The sequence below is a fragment of the Toxorhynchites rutilus genome, chromosome 1 (genome assembly GCF_029784135.1).
Source record: "Toxorhynchites rutilus septentrionalis strain SRP chromosome 1, ASM2978413v1, whole genome shotgun sequence".
In the NCBI taxonomy this organism is placed as follows: domain Eukaryota; kingdom Metazoa; phylum Arthropoda; class Insecta; order Diptera; family Culicidae; genus Toxorhynchites; species Toxorhynchites rutilus.
Window position 1 is genome coordinate 202,374,413 of NC_073744.1, and position 19,417 is coordinate 202,393,829.

General features: G+C 38.4%; 1 protein-coding gene across 2 annotated transcripts in view; it reads left to right on the plus strand.

The window, feature by feature from the left end:
- LOC129770371 (chaoptin) overlaps positions 1 to 19,417 on the plus strand; it is an 83,520-nt gene that overhangs the window by 18,512 nt on the left and 45,591 nt on the right. Inside the window, exon 1 of one of the 2 annotated variants that reach the window (XM_055773171.1) lies at positions 11,491 to 11,577. The exons of the other annotated variant lie outside the window; for it this stretch is intronic. The gene's annotated coding sequence lies outside the window, so the exon portion shown is untranslated. Of the gene's footprint in view, positions 1 to 11,490; positions 11,578 to 19,417 lie in introns of those variants that run through there. 2 annotated transcript variants of the gene reach the window in all.

Sequence of the window (19,417 nt, forward strand, 5' to 3'; positions counted from 1 at the left end):
AGAAACGGACAACCATTGACAAATATCAGTAATCAGACTTTGACGGACTGATAAATCGTTGGGTATTACCACATCCGCCTCAGCTGAGCAAAACGTTCAATGTTTATATTAGTGTTGAGTTTCGCTGTTCAGCGAAAAGCAGTATAAAAGTCCGTGAATAAGGCAAGCAATATGGCTGTGTTTCAAATTCAGAATATCTATTTGACTACTTCTCGATTGAATGACAACGGCAAAATAATGCGCCAACAAATTGGCCAGTATATCAACACCAATGAAGTTGTCATATCTTTGGTTTCACAATTCATGAACGGTACCCAACAGTCATGATTTTGGCTATCCATTCAGAAAACCTATATTTCACTAACGAAACCGTGATTGAAAAAAATGAATATTGATTTTCTTTATTTCATTTTAAACTTTTAGATAAAAATATATTACTTTCTTTCACTTCACACTTTATATATTAACATTATTCTTTTTTTACTTATTTACATATTTTACATCAAACACATCAGTTACGTAAATGAAATACATTGGCATAAGATGGTTTGAATGATTTGATTTTTATTATTGCTGGCGGTCATTGTCCAAAGCGCTCAATTCTTCTATATGGCATAGCTCTTATCGCCACATATTCGTTTGATCTTCATCAACGAATAGATCAAAAACGTAAAACCATCCAAACATACGTACAATATATTAGTTATTGTTTATTTAATTACCAAAATATTCACTAGAAATAATTTATTTGGCAGAACACCGTTTGCCATAGAAATGAAACACAAATTTCTGTATTACTCGGGAATTAATCAAGCAAATGAAACCAAATTTGGCATGTTGACGTTTTAGGGTGCAGTAAATATTTCTATGATGGTTGGAAACTCTTCTTCTCTCTCCAAGGGGGGGGGGGGGGGGTCTGCCATACAAATGAAACACAAATTTCTGTATTACTCGAGAATTAATCAAGCAAACGAAACCAAAGTTGGCATGTGGAAGTTTTAGGGTGCAACAAATGATTCTATGGTGGTTAGACATTCTTCCCCCCTCTCTAAGGGGGGGCTGCCATACAAATGAAACACAAATTTCTGTATTACTCGGGAATTAATCAAGCAAATGTAACCAAATTTGGCATGTAGAGGTTTTAGGGTGCAGTAAATATTTCTATGATGGTTAGAAATTCTTCTTCCTTCTCTAAGGGGGGGCTGCCATACAAATGAATCACAAATTTCTGTATTACTCAAGAACTATTCAAGCAAAAGGAACCAAATTTGGTATATGGAGGTTTTAAGAGGCAATAAATGTTTCAATGGTGGTTTGACACTCTTCTCCCTCCCTAAAGGGGGGAGGGGGGGGGGGTGTTCTGCATTACTCGAAAATCAATCTCTCTTCTTGAACGAGAATTGTGTCTGAAAATAATCTGATATTATAATGATGAGTTTTGGTAGAAGTACTAGGAATTTTATAGTAAAAGGTAAATTCAACGGGGTCGATTAGAAGATCAATCAATGAACAGTTCTGCGATTGGACCCATGAACGTGGATGTGATAACGAAAAATAAATCTTGTGCGGGACGAAGTTTGCCGGGTCAGCTAGTAAATAAATAAATCAGGCGCCGTTCATATCATTCGCCACTAGAGAGTGGCTTGTTATGCAAATAAACATTAATTTTCATTTATCATACCTTACGCTTTCGCTTTAATTACCGATCCTAACAATAAATCCACGATTTAATTGCGGTTTAAAGAGCTCTCGTTGCAATTGAAAAATTGCTTTCATTTTGCAATTATTTCGCCAGAATGTACAATGTGTTTGTGTTCAATCAGATTGCCAGCTGAACATATTCCCCGGGCTCTAATCGTCCGGGGATCGAGAACGATGTGCACCATCATTGGCATTCGGCCCAGAGGGAATTCATCCGATGCTCATATTGGACTGAAATTAACATCCGTCCGCCCGGGCAGAGATCCGCTCAAGTGTTCTGAATTATTTAGAGGATATGGTTCCTTCGTATATTGAAACACAAGGATGCCATATTACGGTGTGCCTTCCATAGGGCGGAACCTTCCCACACATAATGCGAAGCTGATATTGTTACACATAAATGCAAATAGTCAAGAGGCACTCGATTCATTCCAACACATACTCACGCAAACGCCCGCAAATACGCCACAGCTGTGTCTTGCGCCTCCGGTCGCGTACGAAAGGGAATGATTTATGCGTAAGCACGAGTCACTGAGTGCAGACAGAGTGAGCGCAGCGTAAGGAATTCTTCGTCGCATAGCGTTCACCATAAAATAGTTGGCCATGGAAGAAAGCGCCGGGAGATAGCCTTGAGAAGACACACACAGAGAGAGATCGCATATGTTTGCTCCATCGCCGTCTTTCACGGCGGTCGTAAATAATTTCAGTCAATTTAAATTGAGTTAATAAACGAAATTATTTCAAACACGTCCGCCTGGTTGATGGGGCGAAACCGAAACGGTCTTTGTTGGATGGCGGCGAAGACAACACGAGCGCTAGACAAGCGCTAGGCCGGCAGTTGGCAGCAGATGTTCTGCACGAGATTTGTTTACGTCGAATCAAACACTCCTCTGTGGGATGCTGTGGATGTCGGGGGCATCGCTTCCCGTCGATATCTGAGAAATAAAACTGGGGTAGTCATCTTGCGGAAACAGTCGACGTGCGATTTATGCGTACGATTTTCAAAAGACGCCCGGATTCGGAACCATGAACCGAAAAACAAACTATTGGACCATCCGCTTTATTTCGGCATAAACATTCAAATTAACGATTATAGACCGCATTATGTCTCCCAGTGCGTATGTCAGTTGCCATTATAGAAGTAGAGAATGGCTCCGGCGGAAGTTTAACGCGAACGAATGCGTTGCTATTCCTATGAGGAAAAAAAGGTTTTTTTTTCAGCTTGGTGAATCGTGGATGGAACATTTACTGCAGCGGGAGTATCTATTTCACAAAGTGCTTCAAATGTCTTCTACAGAGATTGCTAATAACGACACCCGAAAAAAATTCGAGCCCCATGCGGTGTGGATATGCCGCCTGTTGAACAAAGCGATTACGCATTGTTCCACGAGAGTGATAAAATCTTGCCCTCAGTATACCAATAACAGCAATCTCGCGTCCCAAACGAGCTTTGCGCTGGAATTCAATTCCGGGGCCCGTTACGGATAGCCGTGCACCGGATCTAGTCCGACCACGGAGATAATGATGAAGCAGCATGGTGGGTCGTGTCATAAAAACCTTGTACGCACAACGAGCGCAATCACATCCATTCCACACCCACAGAACAACGTGGGGCTACAAATGGGCTATTTGCTTTCAGGATTGTGGGAAATTAATTAAATAATGTTAATCCCGACGGCTATTGTGCCTAGGTATAATGGACCGGACAGGACGCAGAGATTGACTAGGATGGTGGAGGTGATTAACCGGATACACAACGGGGGTGTGCGTAACGTAAATAGAGCAGACAAACGAAATGTGGTAATGGAAAACTGATTGACCATTAAATGGATTCGCATGTCATTTGGTTCATTGTGTCAACGTTTTCTTTGTTCTGTGGGTACCGCGCGGATCGCCTTGTGTGTATTACCCGTTTGGGTCATGCATTTATTTGGTCTAAGTTGCACGTCATTGGAACGGTTCCCGGAATAAATCGCCACAGAAAACGACTGCAACAGAAACCACCGCTTATAAAATGTGTAGTAGGCTATAAATATTGTGGCGCGGTATTGTATTTCAAAACAAGAATTAACCGGGCAAACGTATCGCCCCAGGCAAACGTAACGCCCCGGGCAGACGTATACCGTCCGACGCTCGCTAGAGCTCGGTCGGACATTGCTAAAGGATCGTATCCTATGTTTCAAACTAACCGGGCAATCAGTGGATCCCAGGTTTGCGTGCGAGACACCGCCGCTTCCGACGGCGGGTCGGCGGTGGACTCGGATTGCGTCATCTTGGCGGCATGGGCCGCCTCGATTCCTTATCCTCGCCAAATGGGGACTTCGTCCCCATTACATTGTCCTCAGAATAAATTTCGAAAAACGAGAACAAGAGAATAAATTTATAATAGAAATGTGAGGCACATGATGTTTTTCCCGCGCCAAATATTTCTAGCCTACTACACTTTTTCTAAGCGGTTGTTTCTGTTGCAGTTGTTTACTGTGGCGATTTATTCCGGTCACCCATTGGAACTGGGTCAATATTAAGGTAACCCCATTTAAGTTTTAATCCGAATCACTGTTCATTTCATAGCAGCGGTCATAGTAGGCGTATCTGAAATTTTTAGACAGTAAATTGTTTGGAAACCTGTATCTTCAGACGGTAAAAATTTCGCGCTGATCCACTTTGCTTTGAAAATGTTGTGCAGGATGGAACCCGAGAGAAAAAAAAATATTTTGGACACCCATAAATCAGGTACTACAATCGCGAAATCGTTGAAAGTGGCTAAATCGACTATGTATGATGTGTTGAAGCGTTTCCGTGAATGTTCAACTGTTTTTCGGATGGATCAGAAGGCTTATCATAGGGGAACTTATGATCGGAAGCTGAGGTAGAAGGTTTTGAGTACAACCCGGGACTGTCGGACTACCACATCGCAAAAAACACAACTTCAGCCAAAGTAGCGTTCGGAGAATTCGTATGCAAGAAGATAATCGTCATTTCCGTGCCTGCAAGCAACCAAACAGGACGCTGAAGCAAAATATGGTGGGCAAAAGACGTGCTCGACAGTTGCACAACAAGTTTTTGACGAAGTATGAAGGACGCATTATGATAGATGACGAAAGGTACGTGAAAATGAATTTTGGACAGCTTCCAGGTCTCAAATTCTATAAGACCACTGTTAGAGGAGATGTCCCCTACAAAAAAAATATAGTTCTCGCTGCTGAATTTTACAGGACGTTCTTGATTTGGCAAGGAATTTGCAGCTGTGGACGACAGAAAACCAAGGTTCTCGTCACAAACATATCAATGAACTCTAAAATGTATAGGGAAGAGTACCTGCAGAATCGTCTTCCTTCGTTTATAAAGGTTCACAAAGGTTTAGTGAAGTTTTGGCCATATTTGCCAAGCTGCCACTCAGTGGCGTTGACTGGGAGGTGCGGACCGAGCCGCACATTGCAGCTCTTGTTTTGTTGCTGCCTCTAAAAGAAAGATTCTGAAGATGAATGGCGTACGTTCCATAAGAATGATGGCGTGCTAACATATTAGTATATTAGATTTTACGGAAAATCTTTAAAGAAGATTGCAGGGTGAAGTCACGGGTAGAGGAAACTCCCTGATTTTTCTAGTTAGAAACATTTTTTTTGCAAATTTTCCGATGCCCCCTGTACACACTTGTTATTTATTACGTTCCGAGTTACCCTACAGCTGCGGAAGTCACTTTGTTGTCAAAACGAACGACAAGAAATGGGTGGGTTATATCTATGATATAACCGCAAAGTTGACGTTGGCTTAGAAATCATTAGTTTCTATTGATTAAATTATTGATTGAATGAAACAATTTTCGAATTCAATTGAATTCAACATATTTGCTGTGCAAGTTCAACATTTATCGGCACATCTCCTATGCTGGGATCAAAACATTCGTATTTACCCGGACCAGGAGCAGAAATTTTTCCATCACCTGCTCAATCTTGGGAACCGTCTGGCTTTTGAATCGACAAAAAAAACAATGTGAAACATCCTTTTAACGCTAAAAACTTAGTTGCTGATTGATATTTCTAGACCGGAATCCGAACTATTCGTTCCGCAAACCTGAGACTACATTGGAAGCGAGAGCTGTGGGGCTCAACAAGTCATCAGTGAACAGCTCTACTTCCAGTCGAAATACATGAATTTGTTTGCTTTGTTATCGTTCAAAATCGGGCAATCCAATTTCATATAGATTTGCAACTATCCCCCTCTCCCCACTTAAAGTGTTTACATAGTATATGGATAGCCTCTTAGTACTTTGAAATCATTGTCAACACCGACATGGTGTTGATCTTTTCGGCACTACCATTTTCTTCCCCAAAAATCATCAATTTTTGTATTTGAGGGGGTATTCTCGTGTAGAGACACGAATTTTGGACGTTTTTTCGAGCTCCGCAAAAAATAAAACAAATGGTATTGACGTGGGACTACGTCTAACCGGAGTATATGGGGGTGAAATGAAACACAGAGCATGCAGGAAAAAATGCAAGATTTCAAATACTTATTCCTCGAACATTTCTTAATAGATCGGAAAGATGTTTGCATCAATTGGTAGGAAATATTGCTACGCATCTATCACTATGAATAAAATGTTATTTTTCATGAGATAAACAATTGGATAACAGTGAATGTTAAGCGTTATCCAAACGCCTTAACTGACTCGTTTTAATTGGCCCGATTTACGATTTCCCTAACACAGATGTCAAAACCAAGCAGCCTGGAGAAATCGACATTGCAAAAACATGCAAGCAGGAGGTATTTTTGTTCCCATCGAAATATGTTCCCTAACACAGTCTACAAAATCAATGTTCTTGGGAGAATCCGCTTTGTGAATACATGCAAGTCGGAGGTATTTTCGTTCACAAGGAAATGTGTTTCCCTAACACGGACTTCAAAACCAAGGTGCCTAGGCAATAGGCATGCCTGGGGGAATCCGTTTTGCAAACACATTCAAGTTGGGGGTATTTTTGTTTCCACCGGACCTCAAAAGCAATTTGCTTGAGGAGATTGTTATTCGAGAGGGCATTTGGAAGTGCATTGGAAGATATGCCTTCATATACACGATTCGTACACGATTCCAGAAACAAAAAAATTGAGCAGATTCTGAATCAGTAAAGATGCCGCTATAGCATGAACCTCGGACAAGTCAAAAAAAAAAAGGTTTTTGACAAAATAGTGGCCGTTTGAAAAACGAAATGCGATTTAAAAATGTTTTTTCGTACGTTTCCCGATTTTTTACAAATATTGAAATATGAAAAATATAATTTTTTAGAGATTCATGCGATAGAGAGATGCGTGTAGATTATATTCATATATATTCGACATGAATCGATTCAGTAGAACTTCAGATATCGTGTACGCCAGTTTGAGAAAAAACTAGTTTCGAGTAAAACGTGTTTGAAGTTCATTGTTATGGCCGTACCAGGTTAGATACCGCATCACAAAAATGGCTCTAACTCGGTAAATAATAGGTTTTCCGATAAGTCCTTTCTAGAGTATATTCTTGAATGCCTACACTTCAGAAATATGAATATTCAATTCGCCTTCAAACAGTTATTGCCGGCGAGAACAAACCTTATAAAAATTCAAGAATACATTTTTTAGTTCAAATATTTGTTAGCTCTGCCGAATGTTACGAATGATTGTTTGTACATAGGGGAGAAAATGACTCACGAAGCAATAAAAAGGCAGTTTGAGCAACATGACAACAAAATGACACAAAACATGACACAAAAAATGTTTAAAACCCACAAAATGCTGGTTTGTGCCATCATGGAACCATTTTTGCGTCAGTTCTACAGTTGCGGGACAAACTGTTATCTTCATTTTTCACCGAAGAATACAATTCTCACCACTAGAAAATACCTCCGATTTCAAAATCGCTGCACTTTGATGCCACTTTTAACTCGGAAACAATGCTCGAATTCTTGAAAATTTAATTATCGATCGGAAAAATCTCCAACAGGTCCGAACTCCTGAATTCACACTCTTTTGCGCTCTTTTCCGGAAAAAGTTATATAATCTAATTTGTTGTTTATTTTTTCTGATATTTACATTTACATTCAGAAAATCCGCATCCAAAGAGCCGACGAAACATTTTTCGAGATAACAGTAAATCTCGATATTTCATGCGATTTGTGATTTTTTTTTTGAAAACCCCAATTTCCCTTGGGGAAATTTTTTGGTTTTCAAAAAACTACTTTGACGGCTGTGCGACACTCGTAAATAAAGTTCGATTGAGTTGATATTTTGCATAGGGTATTTTTTCGTGGGAATCAACATTTTTAATCAAATTCCGTTTGAAAATTTGAAGGTCACTTGTTTCCCATACATGGACTGGCACTGTAATGGACATTCTTGATGATTATCCTCTTCCGTGGGTTACAGAGCAATACGGAAGCCATGGGTAATATTGCAACAAGATCTATTACTCCCAAAATTAAATGCGTGAACAGCCAATAAAACATTATCTTAACTCAAAATAATGTCAAGAAACGGCGTCGAGAATGGCACGAAACATTGTCATTTTACAAAAAAAAAAAAAAAGAATCAACGATCGTATCTGACAATCAATTACAAGCCAACATTTTGCCAATATTGACACCGTGTTAACAACAGTAGATTCACTCAGTCACTCTGTGATTAGACGACAAAAGAGTCAAACTCTGAACTGGCAGATTTGAGATGTCATTTGATAAGATGTATGTTTACATTCTTTGTCATTTTTCTGTTTGGAGAAAAATTATAACAATTAGAACTTCATGCAATAGTCATTTTCATCCAAAGCAAAGCATTCTAATTGCACCCATTGTGACGGTGCTGCTCATCGCCTTCAATTACTTGCAGAGCGTAATTTTTCCATTAACGTCACGGATGAATGGACAACTACTCTTAGCCGTCTGTCTTATCCCCCTTCGTCTTCCAAAAAACGCGTAAATCGCGGCGTGATGAGCCCTCCCGCCGGGGAAGCGAGAAAGCGATCTTCGTGACTTCGCCCCGCAGTGTCCACGGTCTGCACCATAAATGGATAGGATACGGTGTTCCGTCTGGATGGATGCAGCACAAATGCTCCGTCTGTTGACAATGATTTTTCCTGTATGCAGAGCGCGTTCGCGAAAGATGACACGAGTTTGATTGAAGCTCATCACTGTGAAACACAGAAACTGATTGTATGGTACCGATTGCTGCCGAGGGGCTGCTGCGAGTAGCTCCCCCCGGAGGGAAGCGGTCGTAACGCGTTCCAGTTCGGTTCGCGGGGCAGATGCTGTAATGAATCAAAAGTGGAGTGGAGCGGTGGTGACAAGGGATTAGTCTCTGTGCCGTTGAATAACTAAATATAAGATTAAGTTATTTGATGTAGCTTCAGCTCCACGAACGAGGCGGCGGGTTCTATTTTTGCTCACCCCTTTCTCCGGCGGGTATATAAGTCAATTCGACGTATTTTTTCTTCGCTCTGTTAACGAGATAAATCAAGATGATCCGTTGTCCCTCCGGTGTATGGACGGTTGGAAGAAATCGGAGCAAATTTTTCGGAGCCACTGAACAGTTGAGGCAATCAAACAAATTGGAACAGATTAGAGTGAGATTTGGACTAGTGACTTAGGTGGTTTCTTATTCTTGGGAATTGTCGGGTCTCAAATAAGTCGGCTTACGGGAATCTGTCTGGTGTAAAATCTCTTCCGACGGTCGTTGAATTGGCTGAAATTGATTTAGCTGGATTGAAAGCTCAATAAATTTATTAGATTATATATCCAGGTCTAAAATTGTGCTTTGTTCTTTACGGAGACACATTTTACGTAATGCTTGAGTGCACGTTTGACGTTGTGACGCGACCTATTTATAGCTTCCTATGGGTGCTCTCTCGTCGCTGGAGAATTACCCCAATTACCTTGAAAATATTTGAAGCATGTCAAAACTGTGGGACCATAAGTTTCACCGGTGTCACCAGGTTTGTGAACTAACGACGCGCAGAGGACAAATTTCAATTCAGGGCACAGTTTGAGTGATCCAAATGGAAACAGAACTTAATTTGTGTCATCGACGTTTGAGGCCGAACGGTTGGTGGAAAATGTAGTGCATCTGTCGGGTTTCTCTTTTGGCTTTGATATTCGAACAAAGCAAAGGAGCTTGGCATGTAATCACCGGAGAATCGTTTACTTGTCATCAAAGACGATCAATCCGTTTGATAGGATTTTCCTTCCTTTCCTCTTGAATTCCATTTGTGGAGCTCAATTCATGGTATAGTGAATGTGAATGGAATCAGAGCAGTGAGTAGTATGCTGGGAGAACGCATTGTTGATTCGGAAATGCGTAGGATTAAATTCTGATGTGAATTATGAAAACGAATTTATTTATATAGCAATGTTTAAGAAAATGAAACGAGTTTAAAAAAACGTATGCTATTCATTCATTATAATGGTTTCATAACTATACACATCAGAGTATCCAAAGTTTCTAGTTTTTAGATATCTATGACACTTGAAAACATCGATTCGGGACCGCGCAGATTTTTTTAACCCTCCTGTACTCGCGGGCAAAATCGTATAATCGCGCACGGAGTCACAGACCGAAAGTTGAGCTTCTCTGTAATATTGCTATTGTGTATTTTTTAGGCCTTGTTGGTATTCTTTTGAAGAGGAGGAGGGTATACCTGAATGAAAAAAAAAAATCAGAAAATATGTTTTCATCGTCTTTATTCATCTCATTCAGCCTCCTCAAAACAGAGTAATTTTTGATACTCCAACGACGAAAATCGACTTTTATCCTGTTATCAGTTGAAAGTAAGCAACTGAATATAATTCATGAAAGTATAAACAGCTACAAAATAACATAAAAACGTAATAATCGATTGTGGTTTCATTGACATAAGAATCAGAATATATCATAATTGCATGCTCGAGATAAACATATTTTTTTACATTTCATACAGTTGTAGCGTGTTTTTCAAGACTTTTCCGAAGAGAAGAATGTATAACAAGATTCCAGAGAGTTACCAGATAATAAAGGTTCTGGAATATAAAGTTTGCATATTTCTAATATTCTTTGTCTCTGTGTTCTTGGTAAACTAAGAATTAATGTCTTTTTTTTATGGGGCATAAAACGATGATATAAAAGGATTTCTAGGAACTTCCTGCGACTTAGAGACGAATGAACTCTCAGAGTTTAAAGTCTCTCTAATTCAATACCTTCCTTCCTTCCTTCCTGCGACTTGTTTTCTGGTCGATATTGTTCAGTCCTAATATTATAAAAAATATCCCCGAAACTGTAACTGTAAAACATAACCATATTTCACAAGTGTCGGGGTATGACTGAATGTTGTATCTTCCGCCCTTCTGCTATGCATACATCGTGCTTCGATGGAACGTGATTTTCTGAGCGGCGCGAAAATGGGCATAGCAACTACATTCCCATACAGAGAATCACGTTGCTTCGAAACGCGATGCATATACAAGAGAAAAGTGGACAATACAACATTCATTCACGCTCCGACCAACTTGATGTGCTGACATTGAGAGTTCATATGAGAATGTTGTTGTTATGTCCATTGCTTGGCCCGCTCAGTAAAAGCGTTTTGCAAAATGAAAGATGCATTGATAAAATAGAATAAGTTGCATCGAGAGTAATAGATGTATACATCGTCCGTTCTGTGGTTTATATTTTTAGTGCCAATAACAATTCGACAGTCAGCCAGCAAGCAACCAGTTGCCGCCGGCGGCGATGGTACCCATCATCATTAGCATAGAGATATTTCCGGAAGGAGGAAGGAAGTGAGAAGGTCTTACGTCTCTCCGGTTATGTCGACGACATTATCCACTCGTCATTTTTCCTGTATAAAACAACAAAAACATTTGTGCCACACTCTATGTAAGTAATTTTTACAGCTATTGTAAATAAAGAACATTTTTATGCGCATTGCGTAATCGCTCAACAACACTCGTTTCTTGAAGCAAACCTGTAATGTAAACAAAGTCAATGGCGAAAGCAGCGATGCCAGATATGGGTAAATTGAATATCATTTTGTTTTATTATTTTCGCAGAAATTTTCCAATTTGCAAGCATTCCCAAGTAATATGTAAGAAGAGAAAAAATGAGTATAGTCGAATATTCTAAATTACGAAAGAGTAAAAATGAGCATGGCCATGTATATCAAATTAATTTATATCGAATTGTTGTTTTCGGTATATTCTTTCCTTTGTTTATTTGCACACTAGAAAACACCAGCATAATTGAGTTTAAACAGCAGTTTTATTTACGTTTGCACGTTTGCGAACAAAAACGTTGTAACGTGGACTTTAAATGTTTCTAGTACCCCTTCAGGTGGGGAAGACAGTTTTAGGTTAGATTAGAGAGTGTTTGACAAATGGAATATGTTCTGAAAAATAACAGCGTAAGAAAATTTATAATTTATCAAATATTTCAGTGTATCAACCCTAACACGTGTAAGTCATGGTATCGCGGGCCGCAAAAAAAATAGGAGGGTGGTGTCCAAAAACGACCGTATTTTTCTAGTGAGACTTCTTTTCAATTTGAGCAGATTTTCTAGTTGACCGACATGTACTGTTGATTATTCGTCGTCTACAGCGGCACCGAAACACTGAACTCACTGAATATCCCAGTGTTTTTTCTCCTCCTGCTAGATACAGTGCGACCAAATGCGATTACGTATTTTACTCATATACCTTTTATTTTTCCAAAGCGATTGTCATAACACTTCGTTCAACCGACAAAGAGGCATTAACACTCGAATCCTTAAACCCGAAACATAACACTCTCGTTGTCAAAATTTTAAACTCAAACCCTAGCACAAATGAAAAAATGATGTGGTGCAAAAATATAGAAGCTCTTCCTACCAGACGGCATGATAATCGATGCACGATGCCTTCATCGAAAAAAAATTGCACCACTGTGTGCGATGTCTGTTTTCCATTCTTACTTTTGTATCGAGCAGAACAGCTGTGTCTGGCCTCAGCATTGAGAAATACTGCTACCTGTTAACTGGAGCTAAACTGTGAATTTTATAATCAGCCATTCCACGCCAAACTGATATAGTGGTTCTCAGATTTTCGTCAAAAGCGGTAATTTTGTTCTTTATCGCAAAACATTAGACCAGTATTTTTACGCTGGATTACGCTGGATATCCATTATCCACAATTAGCGACTTCATCATGAGTCCCACGATTTTATTTTAGTCTTATCAATGCCCTAGACTAATGGAGGAGAGGTGTGATAACTGCTAACTGCTACCTGCCTAATTATTTTCTAGCTTTTAGTACATTATTATGTTTAATCACAAATAAACCGTTTAACTTAAAAAGTTTTTTTTACTTATTCTATTGATCATTCAAATTACATATCATTTGAAACAAGCCCCCTCCCCTTTTCAAGTGTCCACATAAGATATGGATAGTCTCTCTGAAATCTTTTTGAAGTCTTTGAAATTTTTGTAACAAGTTATTCTCAAGGTGTCGGTTTCACCCTGACAGGGTATCGATTCTATCCGCACTCCCATTTATTTCACCTAAAAACACACACTTTTGTATTCTATTAAAATTCGAGTTCATCCCAATAAGTTATCAACAGAGATCTGTTAAATGGTTTATGAATAGTTTCAAAGAGATTTGAAGTCAAAGAAACATGGGAGATCTTGGAAATATGAGCAAATTCTTTGGGTGTCGATTGTACCCTGATTTCCCCTCAAACATTTTATCAGATATTGTGAAAAAATTGTGGCAGTAAAAAAATCGCAGCCGTTTTTCTTATGAAGCTTATTTTGAGGATGCACTTTCTTAATTTTATTTAAAAAAATTACAGTTCCAAATGATCATCGATTACACAATATTTTTCATTTTTCATTTTTCAAAGGTAAGGATCAATGATGTACATATCGAGGTGGAGCAGTAGGCGAAGTATATCAGGATTATAAAATTTAACAAACAGAGTAACGCTTGTAAAAATTAAGTGGTACAATTTTCAACCAAATTAAAAATATAAGTAAGTTAAGAGCCTTTCCACCAACAGCTGTCATATGGTTTGACATTTCATGGTCGTTTATTACTTACGAAAACAACACAGTGCCCTTTTAACGTAGGATTACGTCTTTCGGGAACATATTGGGGTACAAATTGAAAATCGAAAAACGATCACATCGTGAAAATTGCCCAATTTTAAACGCTTATTGCTCAGTAATTTCATGATGGATTGGTGAGATTTTTGCGTCAATCAATGTCGGCACTTCATAGTAATTTTTCACCTTGGATAAAATAATATGTTTCATGAAACTAACTATCGAACAATTGAAAAAGTCAACTCTTATCCGGAACGGAAGTACCCACTTCTGATTGGTCAAAATTGACGACACATGCGACGGCTCATGTACTTACTATTATTGGTCAGTTATTTACTGATGGATTTACGAGATATTTGCATCAATCGATCTGAGTACTCCATAATAATTTATCACAATGGATAAAATAATATATCATATGAATCTACAATCAAACAATCGAAATATCTCCAACCGGAAATACCTCGTTCTGATTGGTCGAAATTGAAGATACGGAGAAATCGACATTGCAAATACATCAAAGTAGAGGGAACTTTTTTTTCCCACCGAAATGTGTTCCTTAACAGAGACATCAAAACCAAGCTGCCTGGGGGAAATCAGCATTGCAAATACATGAATGTAGGGGAAACTTTTGTTCCCACCGACATGTATTCCCTAACAGAGATTTCAAATTCAAGGTACCTGGGGAAAATCAGCATGTCAATACCCTTGTGGTCGATAGTTTAATAAACGGCGCGCACAAATGGATATTGCTCATAATAATTAGCGTGGACATTGTTGATTGCATACGTGCAGGCAAATAAGTTGGAAGCGATGAACGAGTGTTTTTTTATTTTCGTTCCAATAAGAATATTGTAGAAGAATAAGAAGATCGAAGAATGATTTTTTTCTCCCAAGCAAAAGCTCATACGACGAGAAATATTGTAAAAATGAAGGTATATTCGTAAAAATGATTTCCCACATGCTCTACATATCGTATTAGGTGTTGTTAGTCCAATTGAAATTCGCATTTAGGCATGTAACATCGTGTTTCGTTGGGTTTAAAGCAAAAATGAAAATGGGTTGAATAAACACTCAGAAAGCAAAAATTATAAATGAAATTACCTTTTCCATTTCAAATATGTTTTCTCTATAATAAAGTAACACTTTTTTTCTGGTGAGAAAAATTGATAATTGTGTTCTCTCGTGATACGCATCACCCAATGAATAATCACCATCGTTCTATCATTATCACTCGGTTGTGAACACTAGTGGAGTGAATAAACAATACCTAACAACCGGATAAAACCGCTCCTTTCAAGGCCACCAACACATTATCGAAAAGTTTAACAATGTTATTTTCCGAATATATCCAAAATCAGCATGCAACAGATAGCCTAACGGAATCCTACGTCAACTATGCGGTCGTGTCTCGGACACAACCCTCCTGTGACTTTTTCATACACGTTTCGAAACTTTTGAGCTTGAAGTTGTAAGTATTTCCCTAATTCCTTTGTGAACGATTTAGAAATTTAAGGACACCACCTCAGTTAGTAATTAATTTTAAATGAAAAAACGTGCATGCAACAAGGTAATAAACGTCTATTTATTAGATAAAATTATGATTTGTCTTCGGATGGTGGTGGGGCACATTCGGACACTGTTTAATATCTCATAAAATTTGTGTCTGATTGTTGTTTACTAACAAACATAAATTTAGTCTGATTCTCAGACTTAATGATGGCTCGAAACTACAAAAAGAAAACCGATAGAACCAGCATCAACGAAGATGAAATGGAAAGAGCTATCGAACTAGTTTCGAATAGAACGTTTTCATGATTCTAGCTCACAGAATCACATCAATTTCAAAAAATCAAAAATCAATCAAAAAGTCATTACACTTTGGAAACAATTAACCGTACCGTACGATTTGATTTTCAAAAAAGCGGACCAAATGCAAAAGCTTCGATGGCTCACGCATCGAATAATTTCACTACTCTGCTGAGCGTCTTAGCGCCTTGTGATATCCAAGCGCGCCACGAGAGAGACTCGATACTGTACGTTTTGGCACAATCATTTCATATCGAGTGAGACTCGACGTTGTACGTGAAAGGGTTAAGTATTGCCGAGAAAGTTGCACAATTCATGTATCTTTTCCACCACCACCACCATTCATGTATCTTTGGGTCACAAATCGCTTACAATCGCTGGATGTTTCAGCTATGGGCCCTTTCAAGCAAAAGCTCTCAGTTTCCCAGAACGATTGGCTACTCAACCATCCTGGAAAAACTATTTCTATACACGACCTTTCTGATATAGTTGCAACGGCTTATAATGCTTCCTTCAATTTGAGTAATATGCTAGCTGGATTCAAAATGACAGGTTGCTGTCCATTCTCAAGAAAGTTTTTTTCGGACAAGGATTTTGAATGCTCAAAGATTTCACCTTCTGGAGCGGAGGTAGCAACTGTCTCATCGGGTAATACAACAATGCTGCAAAACATTGCATCTACAGCGCAGATAGATTTTACTTTGGCAACTTTGTCCCCGGAAAATGTTGAACTTTTTCCAAAAATTTCACCGCGGAAAACCACCACTCGAAAATGGATGAAAGCAAAATCACGATTTCTTACTGACTCTCATAGCAAGCAGTTTCCTTTCAGACAAATACTGATCAACAGAAAAATGCAGAATATACTGGAAATAAGAGGAAACGGAAGTAATTGTAATAAATAAACATAAAATTTTATTTATTTTTTCGTTGTCCGAAAGTGCCCCACACATGGGGTACATTCGGACAAAACTGCAATTTTCAAAAATTCGAATAAACCATTCGCAATCGCATCAACGCACACCTCTAACATACTCATATGGTACACTGATGTCCAAATGACAACCAGGATGAATTCAGGATTTTTTTTAAGTTAACAAAAAGAATTATAAATCATGGAAAAAAAAGTGTCCGAATGTGCCCCCCTCTCCTCTATATGAAAGAAACAAAACAATGTCCAAAGTACTCAAAAAAAAATTTTAATGAAATCATTCAATTTTTTGTTTTTTCACCGATGACAATTGTATTGTGGCTTATTTCGATTATTTATGTAGTAAAATGGTCCAGAGAGCAGTCGTATACTTAGATCTCGAAAGCAGTAACATTTTCGGTGAAATTTTTATTAATTTCCGATTATTTTCTCACAACATACACATTGACACTGAAAGCCTTCAAAACGTTAAAATAATGAAAGTTCGTTTTTTCTATGAACGTGGGAGAGTTTATCACATAATTTATCACAATGGATAAAATAATATATCATATGAATCTACAATCAAACAATCGAAATATCTCCAACCGGAAATACCTCGTTCTGATTGGTCGAAATTGAAGATACGGAGAAATCGACATTGCAAATACATCAAAGTAGAGGGAACTTTTTTTTCCCACCGAAATGTGTTCCTTAACAGAGACATCAAAACCAAGCTGCCTGGGGGAAATCAGCATTGCAAATACATGAATGTAGGGGAAACTTTTGTTCCCACCGACATGTATTCCCTAACAGAGATTTCAAATTCAAGGTACCTGGGGAAAATCAGCATGTCAATACCCTTGTGGTCGATAGTTTAATAAACGGCGCGCACAAATGGATATTGCTCATAATAATTAGCGTGGACATTGTTGATTGCATACGTGCAGGCAAATAAGTTGGAAGCGATGAACGAGTGTTTTTTTATTTTCGTTCCAATAAGAATATTGTAGAAGAATAAGAAGATCGAAGAATGATTTTTTTCTCCCAAGCAAAAGCTCATACGACGAGAAATATTGTAAAAATGAAGGTATATTCGTAAAAATGATTTCCCACATGCTCTACATATCGTATTAGGTGTTGTTAGTCCAATTGAAATTCGCATTTAGGCATGTAACATCGTGTTTCGTTGGGTTTAAAGCAAAAATGAAAATGGGTTGAATAAACACTCAGAAAGCAAAAATTATAAATGAAATTACCTTTTCCATTTCAAATATGTTTTCTCTATAATAAAGTAACACTTTTTTTCTGGTGAGAAAAATTGATAATTGTGTTCTCTCGTGATACGCATCACCCAATGAATAATCACCATCGTTCTATCATTATCACTCGGTTGTGAACACTAGTGGAGTGAATAAACAATACCTAACAACCGGATAAAACCGCTCCTTTCAAGGCCACCAACACATTATCGAAAAGTTTAACAATGTTATTTTCCGAATATATCCAAAATCAGCATGCAACAGATAGCCTAACGGAATCCTACGTCAACTATGCGGTCGTGTCTCGGACACAACCCTCCTGTGACTTTTTCATACACGTTTCGAAACTTTTGAGCTTGAAGTTGTAAGTATTTCCCTAATTCCTTTGTGAACGATTTAGAAATTTAAGGACACCACCTCAGTTAGTAATTAATTTTAAATGAAAAAACGTGCATGCAACAAGGTAATAAACGTCTATTTATTAGATAAAATTATGATTTGTCTTCGGATGGTGGTGGGGCACATTCGGACACTGTTTAATATCTCATAAAATTTGTGTCTGATTGTTGTTTACTAACAAACATGAATTTAGTCTGATTCTCAGACTTAATGATGGCTCGAAACTACAAAAAGAAAACCGATAGAACCAGCATCAACGAAGATGAAATGGAAAGAGCTATCGAACTAGTTTCGAATAGAACGTTTTCATGATTCTAGCTCACAGAATCACATCAATTTCAAAAAATCAAAAATCAATCAAAAAGTCATTACACTTTGGAAACAATTAACCGTACCGTACGATTTGATTTTCAAAAAAGCGGACCAAATGCAAAAGCTTCGATGGCTCACGCATCGAATAATTTCACTACTCTGCTGAGCGTCTTAGCGCCTTGTGATATCCAAGCGCGCCACGAGAGAGACTCGATACTGTACGTTTTGGCACAATCATTTCATATCGAGTGAGACTCGACGTTGTACGTGAAAGGGTTAAGTATTGCCGAGAAAGTTGCACAATTCATGTATCTTTTCCACCACCACCACCATTCATGTATCTTTGGGTCACAAATCGCTTACAATCGCTGGATGTTTCAGCTATGGGCCCTTTCAAGCAAAAGCTCTCAGTTTCCCAGAACGATTGGCTACTCAACCATCCTGGAAAAACTATTTCTATACACGACCTTTCTGATATAGTTGCAACGGCTTATAATGCTTCCTTCAATTTGAGTAATATGCTAGCTGGATTCAAAATGACAGGTTGCTGTCCATTCTCAAGAAAGTTTTTTTCGGACAAGGATTTTGAATGCTCAAAGATTTCACCTTCTGGAGCGGAGGTAGCAACTGTCTCATCGGGTAATACAACAATGCTGCAAAACATTGCATCTACAGCGCAGATAGATTTTACTTTGGCAACTTTGTCCCCGGAAAATGTTGAACTTTTTCCAAAAATTTCACCGCGGAAAACCACCACTCGAAAATGGATGAAAGCAAAATCACGATTTCTTACTGACTCTCATAGCAAGCAGTTTCCTTTCAGACAAATACTGATCAACAGAAAAATGCAGAATATACTGGAAATAAGAGGAAACGGAAGTAATTGTAATAAATAAACATAAAATTTTATTTATTTTTTCGTTGTCCGAAAGTGCCCCACACATGGGG